The sequence below is a fragment of the Lolium rigidum genome, chromosome 3 (genome assembly GCF_022539505.1).
Source record: "Lolium rigidum isolate FL_2022 chromosome 3, APGP_CSIRO_Lrig_0.1, whole genome shotgun sequence".
Classification (NCBI taxonomy): Eukaryota; Viridiplantae; Streptophyta; class Magnoliopsida; order Poales; family Poaceae; genus Lolium; species Lolium rigidum.
Window position 1 is genome coordinate 99,842,089 of NC_061510.1, and position 12,814 is coordinate 99,854,902.

A 12,814-nucleotide genomic window follows, 5' to 3' on the forward strand; every position below is an offset into this window, starting at 1 on the left:
ATAATCAAAAGCGAGAAATCCAAAATGCGAGCTTTCTCCTTAGACCTTTGTACGAGCGGCATGGAGGTACCCCATTGTGACACTTGGTCAAAACATGTGCATTGCAAAGATCCGGTAGTCCAAGTTAATTAGGACAAGGTGCGGGCACTATTAGTATACTATGCATGAGACTTGCAACTTGTAAGATATAACTTTCATAACTCATATGCTTTATTACTACCGTTGACAAAATTGTTTCATGTTTTCAAAATAAAAGCTCTAGTACAAATATAGCAATCGATGCTTTCCTCTTTGAAGGACCATTCTCTTTACTTTTATGTTGAGTCAGTTCACCTATTTCTCTCCACCTCAAGAAGCAAACACTTGTGTGAACCGTGCATTGATTCCTACATACTTGCATATTGTACTTGTTATATTACTCTATGTTGACTATTATCCATGAGATATACATGTTACAAGTTGAAAGCAACCGCTGAAACTTAATCTTCCTTTGTGTTGCTTCAATACCTTTACTTTGATTTATTGCTTTATGAGTTAACTCTTATGCAAGACTTATTAATACTTGTCTTGAAGTACTATTCATGAAAAGTCTTTGCTATATGATTCACTTGTTTACTCATGTCATCACCATTGTTTTGATCGCTGCATCCACTACATATGTTTACAAATAGTATGATCAAGGTTATGATGGCATATCACTTCAGAAATTATCTTTGTTATCGTTTTACCCGCTCGGGACGAGCAGAAACTAAGCTTGGGGATGCTTGATACGTCTCCGACGTATCGATAATTTCTTATGTTCTATGCCATATTATTGATGATACCTACATGTTTTATGCACACTTTATGTCATATTCGTGCATTTTCTGGAACTAACCTATTAACAAGATGCCGAAGTGCCAGTTCCTGTTTTCTGCTGTTTTTGGTTTCGGAAATCCTAGTAACGAAATATTCTCGGAATTGGACGAAACGAAGACCCAGGGCCCTATTTTTCCACGGAGCTTCCAGAAGACCGAAGAACACACGAAGTGGGGCCACGAGGTGGCCAAACTATAGGGCGGCGCGGCCCAAGCCACGGCCGCGCCGACCTATAGCGTGGGCCCCTCGTGACGCCCCTTGACCTGCCCTTCCGCCTACTTAAAGCCTCCGTCGCGAAACCCACGATGCGAAAAACCACGATACGGAAAACCTTGCTGAGACGCCGTCGCCGCCGATCCCATCTCGGGGGATTACGGAGATCTCCTCCGGCACCCTGCCGGAGAGGGGATTCATCTCCCGGAGGACTCTACACCGCCGTGGTCGCCTCCGGAGTGATGAGTGAGTAGTTCACCCCTGGACTATGGGTCCATAGCGGTAGCTAGATGGTTGTCTTCTCCTCATTGTGCTTCATTGTTGGATCTTGTGAGCTGCCTAACATGATCAAGATCATCTATCACGTAATTCTATATGTTGTGTTTGTCGGGATTCGATGGATAGAGAATACCATGTCATGTTAATTATCAAGTTATTATACATGTGTTGTTTATGATCTTGCATGCTCTCCGTTTCTAGTAGAGGCTCGGCCAAGTTTTTACTTTTAACTCCAAGAGGGAGTACTTATGCTCGATAGTGGGTTCATGCCCGCATTGACACCTGGGACGGTGACAGAAAGTTCTAAGGTTGTGTTGTGCTTGTTGCCACTAGGGATAAAACATTGGCGCTATGTCCGAGGATGTAGTTGTTGATTACATTACGCACCATACTTAATGCAATTGTCATGTTGTTTAGCAACTTAATACTTGGAGGGGTTCGGATGATAACTTTGAAGGTGGACTTTTTAGGCATAGATGCGGTTGGATGGCGGTCTATGTACTTTGTCGTAATGCCCAATTAAATCTCACTATACTTATCATGTCATGTATGTGCATTGTTATGCCCTCTCTATTTGTCAATTGCCCGACTGTAATTTGTTCACCCAACATGCTTTTATCTTATGGGAGAGACATCTCTAGTGAACTGTGGACCCCGGTCCATTCTTTAATACTGAAATACAAATCTCGCTGCAATACTTGTTTTTACTATTTTCTCTGCAAACAATCATCTTCCACACAATACGGTTAATCCTTTGTTACAGCAAGCCGGTGAGATTGACAACCTCACTGTTTCGTTGGGGCAAAGTACTTTGGTTGTGTTGTGCAGGTTCCACGTTGGCGCCGGAATCTCTGGTGTTGCGCCGCCATCAACCTTCAACGTGCTTCTTGGCTCCTCCTGGTTCGATAAACCTTGGTTTCTTTCTGAGGGAAAACTTGCTGCTGTGCGCATCATACCTTCCTCTTGGGGTTGCCCAACGAACGTGTGAAATACACGCCATCACCCATCGGGGTGCATCCAACACGCGCCCAATAAAGCGTCAGGCGGCGGCGGAGGAGGCGAGGTCCGATGCACCGTGTCAGGGTCAGCCCAACCCATGCCAGGCAATGAACTCAATGCCAGGCAATGAATTTGCATCCTGGTTCTAGACTTGCTTCACCCAAATATGCATCCGGTGTTGCATTTTGTTGTAGAAACACCATTAGTCCTGACAACTAAGGACTGCGTAAGAAGCATGTACAAAGCATGAAGCCAACAGTCCGTTAAGTATGGTAACGGATGCCTCTGGTTGCCAAGTTAACAATAATGTAGGTGTGATTGGCAAGCCATACATGCTAATGCTTTCTATACAAAGTAATATGGGCATCATTCCAGAAATTCTCATCATCTGTGGCGATATCAGAAGTGAAGCTGGACAAAGCTGCAAGTGGCTTCGGACATGCAGAGCTTCTGCGGGTTTGCTCCTCCGTGGAGTCGCGATTGGCTTCTCCATCAGCGGCCTTCTTGTTTTCCATTGGGATTCTCCTGATCCGCATGACAGATCTCAACTAAAAGCAGGTCAGAGGATACTCTCAAACATGTGCAGATATGGTGTTTGTTCATCTATAGGAGCCAATAGAAGCTTTAGCATCTATGAAGCATAGCTGGAAGTGATGATAAGAAGCTTTAAAGTCTTGTTGCTATACATGTGAAAGCATAGCTGCAAGTGATGATAAGAAGGTTTAGCATCGATGAAGATTGTTAATCATAAGTCATAGAAATTCTCATGATCGAGCCAAAGTTTCTGTATTAGCTTCAAATACCTTTAAGTTCATCCAGCCACTAATGTTGTGGTCAACAAAGATGGGCTTGTGACAGCGGCACAATCATTGTCGAGAAAGAGGCAAAAATAAGGTAGAATTACACCTTGTAAAGACCTAGCAAGAAATTAGTTGTTCCCTCATAAATTATGGACTATATATTAACATTAAGATTTCCTTTGTTCAATCAATACTGAATACATAAATAAGACTATAAGAGGACACATTTTATGAATTAATCAAAAAAGAGAAAACAATCCCTAAACCAAAGTTTGGATTTAAAGATCTATCCTTCCTGGCACAAAGAGATCATCTCCCTACACATGCTATGAGCTACTTGGGTGAGAGCAATAATTTCCTGTCACGCCTCCCTCACATATTTTACTGGAGACCTTCGTACCAGTATTGAATTTCCGCGGGATAGGTTTAGTGAAAAGGAGAAAAGATGCCTAAATTGTGATCTCCATTGTTTGAAATGGAAGGCGGAATAGCTCCAGTACATGATAAAATTAGAATCGCATATGGAGAATTCTATGCTTCAAAAGACAGTATAACATTGTGTAGCTGCATATAAAGCTTAATCAAACTATCTTGATCCATAAAGTTGCAAATGAAGTACATACAGAAATAAAAGGAGCGGAACCAGCGACATGGTCGGGTTTTTCAAGCTTCTACCACTGCCTAGGAATCCATGATCGCTCGAGTAAAGAAACTTAACTACACCTTGCATGAATCTTCAATGGATCATTCTCTTCCTCTATCGGTTGTTGCAAAACCTACGAGAGCAAACAAGAACCACAACGTTGTAGCAAGCATTGAATATAAAAGGTTCCATCTGTATATAAGCATCGAAAATGATACCAACTTCCATTGGACCTATGTTCAAGGCTGGTATGCTTATATACGTAATGCAGATCAGAAAGTTCATCTCTTTACTATCACGGATGATTTTTGTACTGCTAATCGCAGGCCAAGAACATGTTAGCAAGTACAAGAAACTCACTCTCTCAAACAGAGTGATGGCCAGATCTAGATCAATTCAGCACATCAGGAATGTGATATATATTGTTGAACGCCAAAGTTATTCTGCTCACTATGGTTTAGCCCATCTACTCAAGCCTTGGCCTGGGGTCGTTTGCATGTGTGCCAACACTTTTTTCAGTAGGTCTCAACCATCCTGCACACATTATGTAAACTGACATTTTCAGTTAAAATGAACACTGAAGACTCACTATGGCATCTGGAGGCGAGGAGGTGTCATCAACTCAAGTGCTACAGCCAGCTCAGTAGTCTCCCAACCTGATTTTGCTATTTCAGAAGTTAATTATAGATGGTAAAACATGAATGATTCATCAAACTTGATCGATAAATATGACCTGCATTTTTGATGATTAGAATCACATCCAGAAATTTGCTATTGTAGACATATTAGTAGTTTACTTTTTATAGAAACTAGCAATGAAAGGCTCGGCGGCACGCCGCGCCATGTGGTGGCTGAGTGATGGTAATTTTTGGTTGTGTTAAATGTTTGGGGTTTTAGTTTTTTTTTCTTTTAATAATTGTGTTTGTTCTTTTTAGAATCCAAGCTTTGTATAATAAATCAAACTGGGTGTGTAACTTCTTTGATGTATTGGGTGAGTATTTTCCTTGCTCTTCGTTCTGTGAAATGTCTCTGTGCCTATTATGAATAAAAAAATTGTGTTTTCACTCAAGTGTTGCTTTTTTTACCCGCATGCACTGTATATGTAAGATTAACTAAGTTGTTAAATGAAACAAATGTTGAATGAATAAGAAAAGTGAGATGGTGATAATATGTTAGGGTGGTTTAATTTTTTTTCTTGTGGTGACGCGTGAATGGATGTGCTAAGCATGATGGTACATGTGTTCTCTGAAACATGGCATGCATCCGTCTTCTTTTCAGTAGAGTGTTCTCCTCACTATGGATGATTTATGAATATATATGCTCTTTTTGAGATGTATGCATCACATGTAGAGTGAGATGGGGCTCTCTTAGATGTCATGTCGACTCCTCGATTTCCTCCACATGGTAAATTTGTCTTTATTGTGGGGATCTTCTCTGAATGTGGAGCTTATTTTCTTTTACATAAAATGTGCACACTCTTGAAGTTGCTTGCAAGGTTATATTGGTGAAGTGGTCAAGAAACTTCCATTTATTGGTCTCTAGTTTGATACCTATCGTAGGTATGGTGTTTTTTTAGTGATGTCTGTGCTTCCATGCCAGATTTGGAGGTTCCTGTAGAACTTAATCAGGTGTGTACCTAAAGAGGCCAAGGGTATCGTACAATGAAGGGGCTGAAAAGAAGGCGGCGAAGTCGTTGATCCGACTACTTGAAAGGGAATTTAAGTTGGAAACTAAGGATCTCAGTGGTGGAATATGAGTCGTTTTAACCATGATAGTTACAATTCTTGCAATGGATGACATTGTGCAGAGAAAGAGAACCACCTATTGAGGATGAGATGAGTAGAAGCATTGACAAATGGTTGTCGCCGTAAGTTGAAAGGTGTTGATCATACATATGCAAAACTTTCTTCTCCTTTGTCGATAACTTTTGAGTAGTGTGCACTTGGAGCTGCTGAGCGTCCATATGAACATATCACTAATTTTGCTCTCATGGTTGTTAGTGATGGAATTTCTAAGCTTGAGAAATCCCTTAGAAGTATTGCCTAGTGCTTTCGCTGCTGCTATGTTGACAGTTGTATTGTAAGGAAATGTCTTATGGTGTGTAGCGTGTGCATGTTATGCTCTATAGAAGAAAAGTTGTTTCAATGTATAGTTTTCCAATGTATTCGGATTTGTGCATGTGCTTTTGTCTGTATATTTTGCCGGGTACACTCTTATACACCTACCGTAGCACCGATAGATAGGTAGGAAATAAGTACTATGAATTAGAGCATCTCCAACAGAAACGCTATAATAGCGCACGCTAAAAGGCGTTTACAGCGTTGTTCTAGTTGTTCTAGGCTTTGACGCACGCGATAAAATCTGGAGCTCCATTGGATGCTCTATTTTTCAGGCGCAGCAAAACAACGCTCTACCGGACGCTGCCTTTTACAGCGCGCGCTACCGCACAAACACAAATCTCAGAAGCATCTATTCACATGAAGATCAAACACACATAAATACAATCAACAAAATAATTCAATTATTATTACAACACAAATAACATCAATAATGAATAGTTCAAATGAATAAAATGGATGTCTAAATAACAATACAACAATACAAAAATAAACGCAACAAATGGTAAAATAAACTGAATTTGTTCATTGTTGCACATGCTAATTCCACCACTCCTCGATGATATCAAGTTGAAGTTGATCATGCATTTCTCCTTGACGAATGGCATGGTATGAGAAAATAAATTGGGCTAGTCTCTTTTCTCTTCTACGCATTTAGACGGGAACTCCCATTAAGTCATTGATTGGAGCAGCGTTGGCGAGTAAGGGCGGCGGCGACGCGGTTGACGCCCGCTTGATTGGAGCAGCGCCGGCGAGGAAGGGGCAGCGGCGACGCGGTTGTCGCCCGTCGATTGGAGCAGCGCCGGCGCGCCAAAAAAGCTTGTGGAGTATCGGCGCGCGCTGATTTACGCCAGCGAGCAAGGCGGCGGCTGAACCGACGTGGAATAGGGGCGGTGGCGGCGCCGGAGTGGGAGGCGGAAATGGGGATGCGGCGCGGGTGAATTTTTAGGGGGTCGTTAGCCGCGCGCGCTCGTTGTGGCTTTTCACGCTTGCTAAAACGCAAGCGGCATAGTTGGTGCGTGCGATTGTGCAAAATGGCGCGCGCATGGAAAAATATTTGCAGCACGCTATTTTAGCGTGTCTGTTGAAGCGGCCAAAATGCGTCTCAGCGCGGTAAATTGGCGGCGCTATTATAGCACCTGGAGATGCTCTTAGAATAATAGCGCCTGGAGATGCTCTTAGAAATACTGTGAGCTAGAATTCGTGAAGAACAGAGTTGAACTTATAAACTTTGTTCTAGAATATGATGGAACAGTGTGTCCTTTATTTATACTTCTGAAATTGTATAACATTCATAGGATACACAGAGAAGGAGACAACATATGGGACAGAAAAGACTACTTAGTTATTTCGAATGGGCATGGCTACACTGATATATAATTGTCTAAGGAATACACGGTCGTATATCGACATTGTTGGTGGATCACGGAAACTCAGAGGAAGCAGCTTCGCATGTATCTGCCTAGGAATTTTGCACACATTTGCAGACCAAACTGAGAAAGTGTAGGACACAACTCTCCTAGATGCACTTGGTGGATCGTCAAGGGATGTTATATGGTCCTTCACAATACAAAAAGGACACGTATTGAATCGCGGCAGGTGTGAATAGATTACACGGTAAGCCTGTCAGACACAGCTCTGCTCTACTTGTTATAACACTTCCTGATGATCCGTACAACTACAGAAGCCCAAAAACACAGGTGCTCTGCTAAGACCACAATTTTACCGCATCGACTACAGAAGCTGATGATGGGAAACTCTATCTCGTGAGATCCATAGATGGTGGCAATGTTAAAGTCTCAAGGACCTTGAACCTACTTTGAAGTTTGAGGAATAGGGAGACCCTCATTATTCTGACCTGCAGCCGAACCATCCAAATGTAAATATAAATATTAGTACCCATGATGAAAAAAAAATCAAAATTTCTGGGCAGAACTTAATTTAAGTAAGAGCAAGACAAAAAAATAATCATATCTTAATGGTACAAATATTTCTTAACGTGGCATCTTTACATGCAGAAATGTTTTTGTGTCAAAAAAAAACATGCAGAAATGTCCTATATCTTTTTTCAGCTATATATAACTTAGGGAACAGAACATAACAACCCAACAATGCTAGAACACGTTCATGCTTATTCTAGAATCAAGTAGACAGCCAAGAATTCCTAGTCATTTTAACCCTGTATCTTGAAAGAACAGCTTGTGTTAAAGGAGAGTGGGAGAATTACGCTATGCTGGCTAAATTCATATGCACTTATAAGAATTAGTCTGTCGGATAATAAACTTGTTTCTTCCATAGCTCATATATAATTCCGTAGGAAATTTTGTTTACCGAACACAATAAACAACATAAATAGTACACAAAGAAGATAGACATGACCGCCTAAATCTGTTTTCGATGTGCTAACCGAATAGATAAAAATCAGGAAGCAGAGGAAGCACTAAAAACAGAGAGGAAGGAACAGACCAGCCTCCATATATATTAGCTAAAGCACCTTAGAGTTGTAGGTATCATCTGTAGAAACCAGGCCAAAATCTGGCAAGATACAATAGGAACAAATTTGAATTTCATGTATCGACCTAAACGACCAAAATATTTTGAAGTTGTAATTTGTGTACATAAATGGTTACATATTCAGCTGGGGAGCGATTTTTGAAAAGAGAAGCAAACATCAGTAGCATATATGTTCTGAATGAAATATATCTAAATGACCAGATTCAAGCGGGCTAAGACTCTCGAGAGTTCAACAATCCCGAACTATCAATTAATCGTGTACAGAGGGAACCTAAGCAAAGGGAGCACGCTAAATAGGAATGCACTGCATCCAAACCAGTTACACATCACAATTTATCTACAGACGGCTTCTTTGTCTAAAAGCAACTTACCGGACTCGGACATTGTATGGCAGCAGATATGTAGGCACTTGTTTGCACTGGTGTTTCGTTTTGTTCCATAATAGCTTAGTATGATTAATCTTTTCACAGCGTTAAAAAGGGGGTATATATGGATGGCAGTTTGATTTTGTCTCTTTAGGAAAAATTCAAGTGGTTGTACAAATATATCATGATAAGCGCACGAACAGAGGATGTTATCTAAACCGTAGTGAGTTTGGGAACACAAACGATCCAAGCATTCTTTCACACGGTTGGTATTTCCATGAGGAGAGATAGTTACTAAATTAGCCTAACTCGATACATGATGCTGAATAGGAGCAAGTGAATTAACTGAATACCTGGTAGGATGATGTATGCTGAGCACAATAATGCGCAGTCAACCTTGATGAAAGACACCTATACAGATTATTCCGTGTTTCCATATGTAGGCCCTTCCGTGGGTGACGCGCACAAGGGATCTTCCATTGATAACCTTTCTGCGAGAGATCTTCGAGTAAAGCGGTTTGGATTGTCAATTAACCTGCACGCCGTTATTTGTCCTTGGTACAGAAGATGATTCATGTTTTTTTTTTTCGAGAGCACGCGCAAAACGTGCCTTATCTTTATAGAAGGAGAAAGCAAAACAATTTACAAGCACAGCACCATGGTGCTGCGGACACACACACACCACCCACCTCCGCCTAGGCCTACTCTCTCACTATACCTAGCCTCACTCCTCTTCTAGCTCTCTCCCACAAGAGGAAATCATCCCTAATCTGGGTAACCATTTGGTCCACCGTCTTCAGCTCCCTCACATTGCCGAAAGCCCTCGCATTCCGCTGCTTCCAGATCGTCCATGCCGTGCAGATGACCATGGAGTCGAAACGCTTCCTGTCGACCCTCCTCACTCGCTTGCGGGCCTCCGTCCACCACCTCTCCAGGTTCCCCATGCCTCCTGGGTCTATCATACTCAGACTTGCACTTTGCAGCACCCTACACCATACCTGTCTCGCATATGGGCATAGGGTCAGAATGTGGTCCACGTTATCCTCCTCCTGCAGACATATGTAACATGCGTTCGGGTGCTCTTGCAACCCATGCCTAGCCCTCCTATCCGATGTCCACAGGCGGTATCTCAGAGCCAGCCATGCGAAGATCTTGCACTTCATGGGTGAAAAAGAGCCCCAGACCGGCGTACACATGCTCCATCTCACACTCCCCTGGCATAACATCTCGTACGTGCACTTTGCCGAGTAAGATCCAGCCTCCGCCCCTTTCCAAAGTATGCGGTCTGATGTGGAGACATCTCTTTCGACATCTCTTTCGAAGATGATTCATGTTAATGTGGCAGATGTGAAGTTTGCTTCAGGCGTAAATTTATGTCTAGTGCAATCATATATAAAACATAAAGGGCATGTTAAGCATTGCTGGCACATCCCAGATTCTTAATTGGGGCTGTGTGCAGCTCTTTTCAGCACATGTTCTGTAAGTTTGAAATCTTATCTACCAACACGGAAAGGAAGAAAATTATAAAGCATAAAGGTACAGAAGTCCAAACCTTAACTACGACATGAGTCCCTTGCAATTCAGGAAAATAAACCGCCAGGAAGGTGACTATTGGAACAATATATTTTATTGTTCATATGCCATAGGAATTCAAAGTGCTGAAGTGAGATTCATAATTCCTTTAAAACATGGTCTTTATCCTCTGACCGAAGGCACAATTCCTCTGTAGAGTAAATTGACCACGAAAAACATGCATTAGCAGGACAGAGATAGAGATGATAGGTAAAAATGGATCTTTATCAGATGTAAATAGACGTCAAACTGAGAGAACTGACCCTCATACAGGGGAGAGAAGATTGAATGACTGAATCTTTAGATACTTCCATCAACCAGTGTACTACCCATACTTGTCAACCTCTAAAAAATATTCACTATTTAATCAATTGGACAAAGTCAATCAAATGCGACCAGGAATCAATGATGTAATAAATCATGGCACACACCTTATCTTGGAAGACAGTCTAACTATGCATTGCACATGCTCTTCCTTTTATTCACAAAATAGAATAGTCCATGATCTTGTCTAGCCCGCTGATTTCATACACCATAGGTACTATCATCTAAAATAGCAAATTGTCTACATCAATGCTAACCCACATCCCATGAATTGCCGAGCAGTATATTCCTAGAAGCACTGAAGTCACCCTAACTAAGTAGAAATAATAATAAGGAGTGCTTGAGAGATTCAGATCAACGATGAAAACTAAATTGTACTTGTACTCCAAACAAAATTATAGATGTTAATGGATGAGTGATTGTGTAAGGACCCCTGAACCAAAAGTTTTTCAATCTGATAAGAGTCAAATTGTTTGCGGAATAAATTGCAGTTTGCATTAGGATAGTCACTAAAACCAAAATCGTGATCCTAGAGGAGCTATACTGAATCATATAGAATATTGATATAGAGACTTTTGAGAGCTCTCATCAGTGTGTACCACTGTTTTAATGCTGCCCTTCCAGGTCAAGCATCATATATATCTGTGCAATGACGCGAGCACTGAAAGAAAATCACACTATTAATATGCAGTATCAAAGCCCTTCAACATAGGCTTCAAATAGGAAAAATGAGAATAGTGAATTAGTCAGATCGAGTACAAAGAATATCACTGGTATATGAAAAATTGAAACTAAAGATGAGTAATTTAGCTAGAAAAAATGAGAAGAAAAAAGAGCAACCAAAAAAACTGAACCTTAGTACCTATGGGGCATTCCATCAAACAGTTGAGATCTGTAGACCACCGTTCTCATTTCTCCCTGCTCCTTGTGCGGCCTGGCCGCTTGCGGCTTGCCCCTCATAGCTTCTCCCGTGTGAGAAAAAGAGAGAAATATGTAAAGAGAGAGCATGAGTAGAGACTCACAAACTCGCACAGATAGAGTAGAGGACACACATTGGCAAAAGATACGGCGCCGCCTCGCCTAGCTGTTTGTGTTGTTAGGTGCGTCATCGTCGACGCGGACGTGCTGGCGCCTGGCAGTGAAGGACGGGCTTGTTGTTGCCCGTGGAGGAGACGCCGGCTGAGGCAAATCTCCCAGTCTGCACTGGTATCTGCGCCGTCGAGTTCGGGGATGCCATACTCGCCGAGGTCCTCCTCCGATGCCATACTCGCCGAGGTCCTCCTCCGATGCCATACTCGAGAGGAAAAAACGCTGAGATCCTTGCCGCCAGCGACCTTGGAAGGAAGAGGAGGTTTATCACGCCGGTGGACGCGTCGGTAGGCGCAATCGTTAGGGAGAAGATGGGAGAGGTGAAAGAGGAGGGACAAATCCGCCTGTTGGTTCCAAGCCCGATGCACAGCGGTGAAGTTTTGGATTGATTCATTGGAACGGAAGCACCGCTTTGACCACCAAATCAAGCTACAACCACACCCAGAGGTACCCAGAACAACCCAAAACCAAAGCAGCGGGCAGGAAATAAACTTCTTGTCTCCCAAATAAATATTACGGAGCACCAAAACGACCCCAAGAAAGCACCACGGAATAGCAAAACAATCAAGATACACACGTGTCACAACTGTGTTAATTCTCAAGGAGGCTCAAAATTTTGACAAAAAAGATGTTTATTCCCAAATAGTATAGTAGTTATGCAGTCCAGTTATGATGTCAAACTAATAGTCGCCAAAGTAAGCAACCTTTTCTTGACAGATCAACCTTTTCTTTTGTTCCAGGTGATGCCTTATAGCATAGGTTGCAAAACCAAAACTGCATTGCCAAACTTGAGACCAGGTTGGACTATAGGGTAGTTCTAACTCCTAACCTGTACTGAATTTTTTGTTCACTGTTCCAAATACAGCAGTCATGGTGACATTCCCAATTGTTGGTGAGGCTGACTATGCATCTCTTGTCTAATGGACCACATCTCCCTGGACCCTCCTGTGCAACCTAGCATTATGTGTGAAAGCCAATATTTTGTATCCCAAGGTTAGTGCTTCCTGAAAACAAAGCATCAATAATCATGAACTTAGTGTG

General features: G+C 42.0%; 1 long non-coding RNA gene across 4 annotated transcripts; it reads right to left on the reverse strand.

The window, feature by feature from the left end:
• Positions 1–7,477: 7,477 nt before the first annotated feature.
• Positions 7,478–11,630, reverse strand: LOC124697862. Of its 4 annotated transcripts, none has more exons than XR_007000838.1 (7): positions 11,547–11,630; positions 11,284–11,345; positions 10,792–10,908; positions 10,624–10,705; positions 10,341–10,511; positions 9,142–9,342; positions 7,478–8,444 (listed from the first exon to the last, which is right to left on the reverse strand). It is a non-coding gene; the product is annotated as an uncharacterized LOC124697862 (long non-coding RNA). The 4 variants fall into 4 exon arrangements; XR_007000839.1 differs by having other exon boundaries at positions 7,478–7,767; positions 8,404–8,444; positions 10,792–11,345; XR_007000837.1 differs by having other exon boundaries at positions 7,478–7,767; positions 10,792–11,345.
• Positions 11,631–12,814: the final 1,184 nt, after the last annotated feature.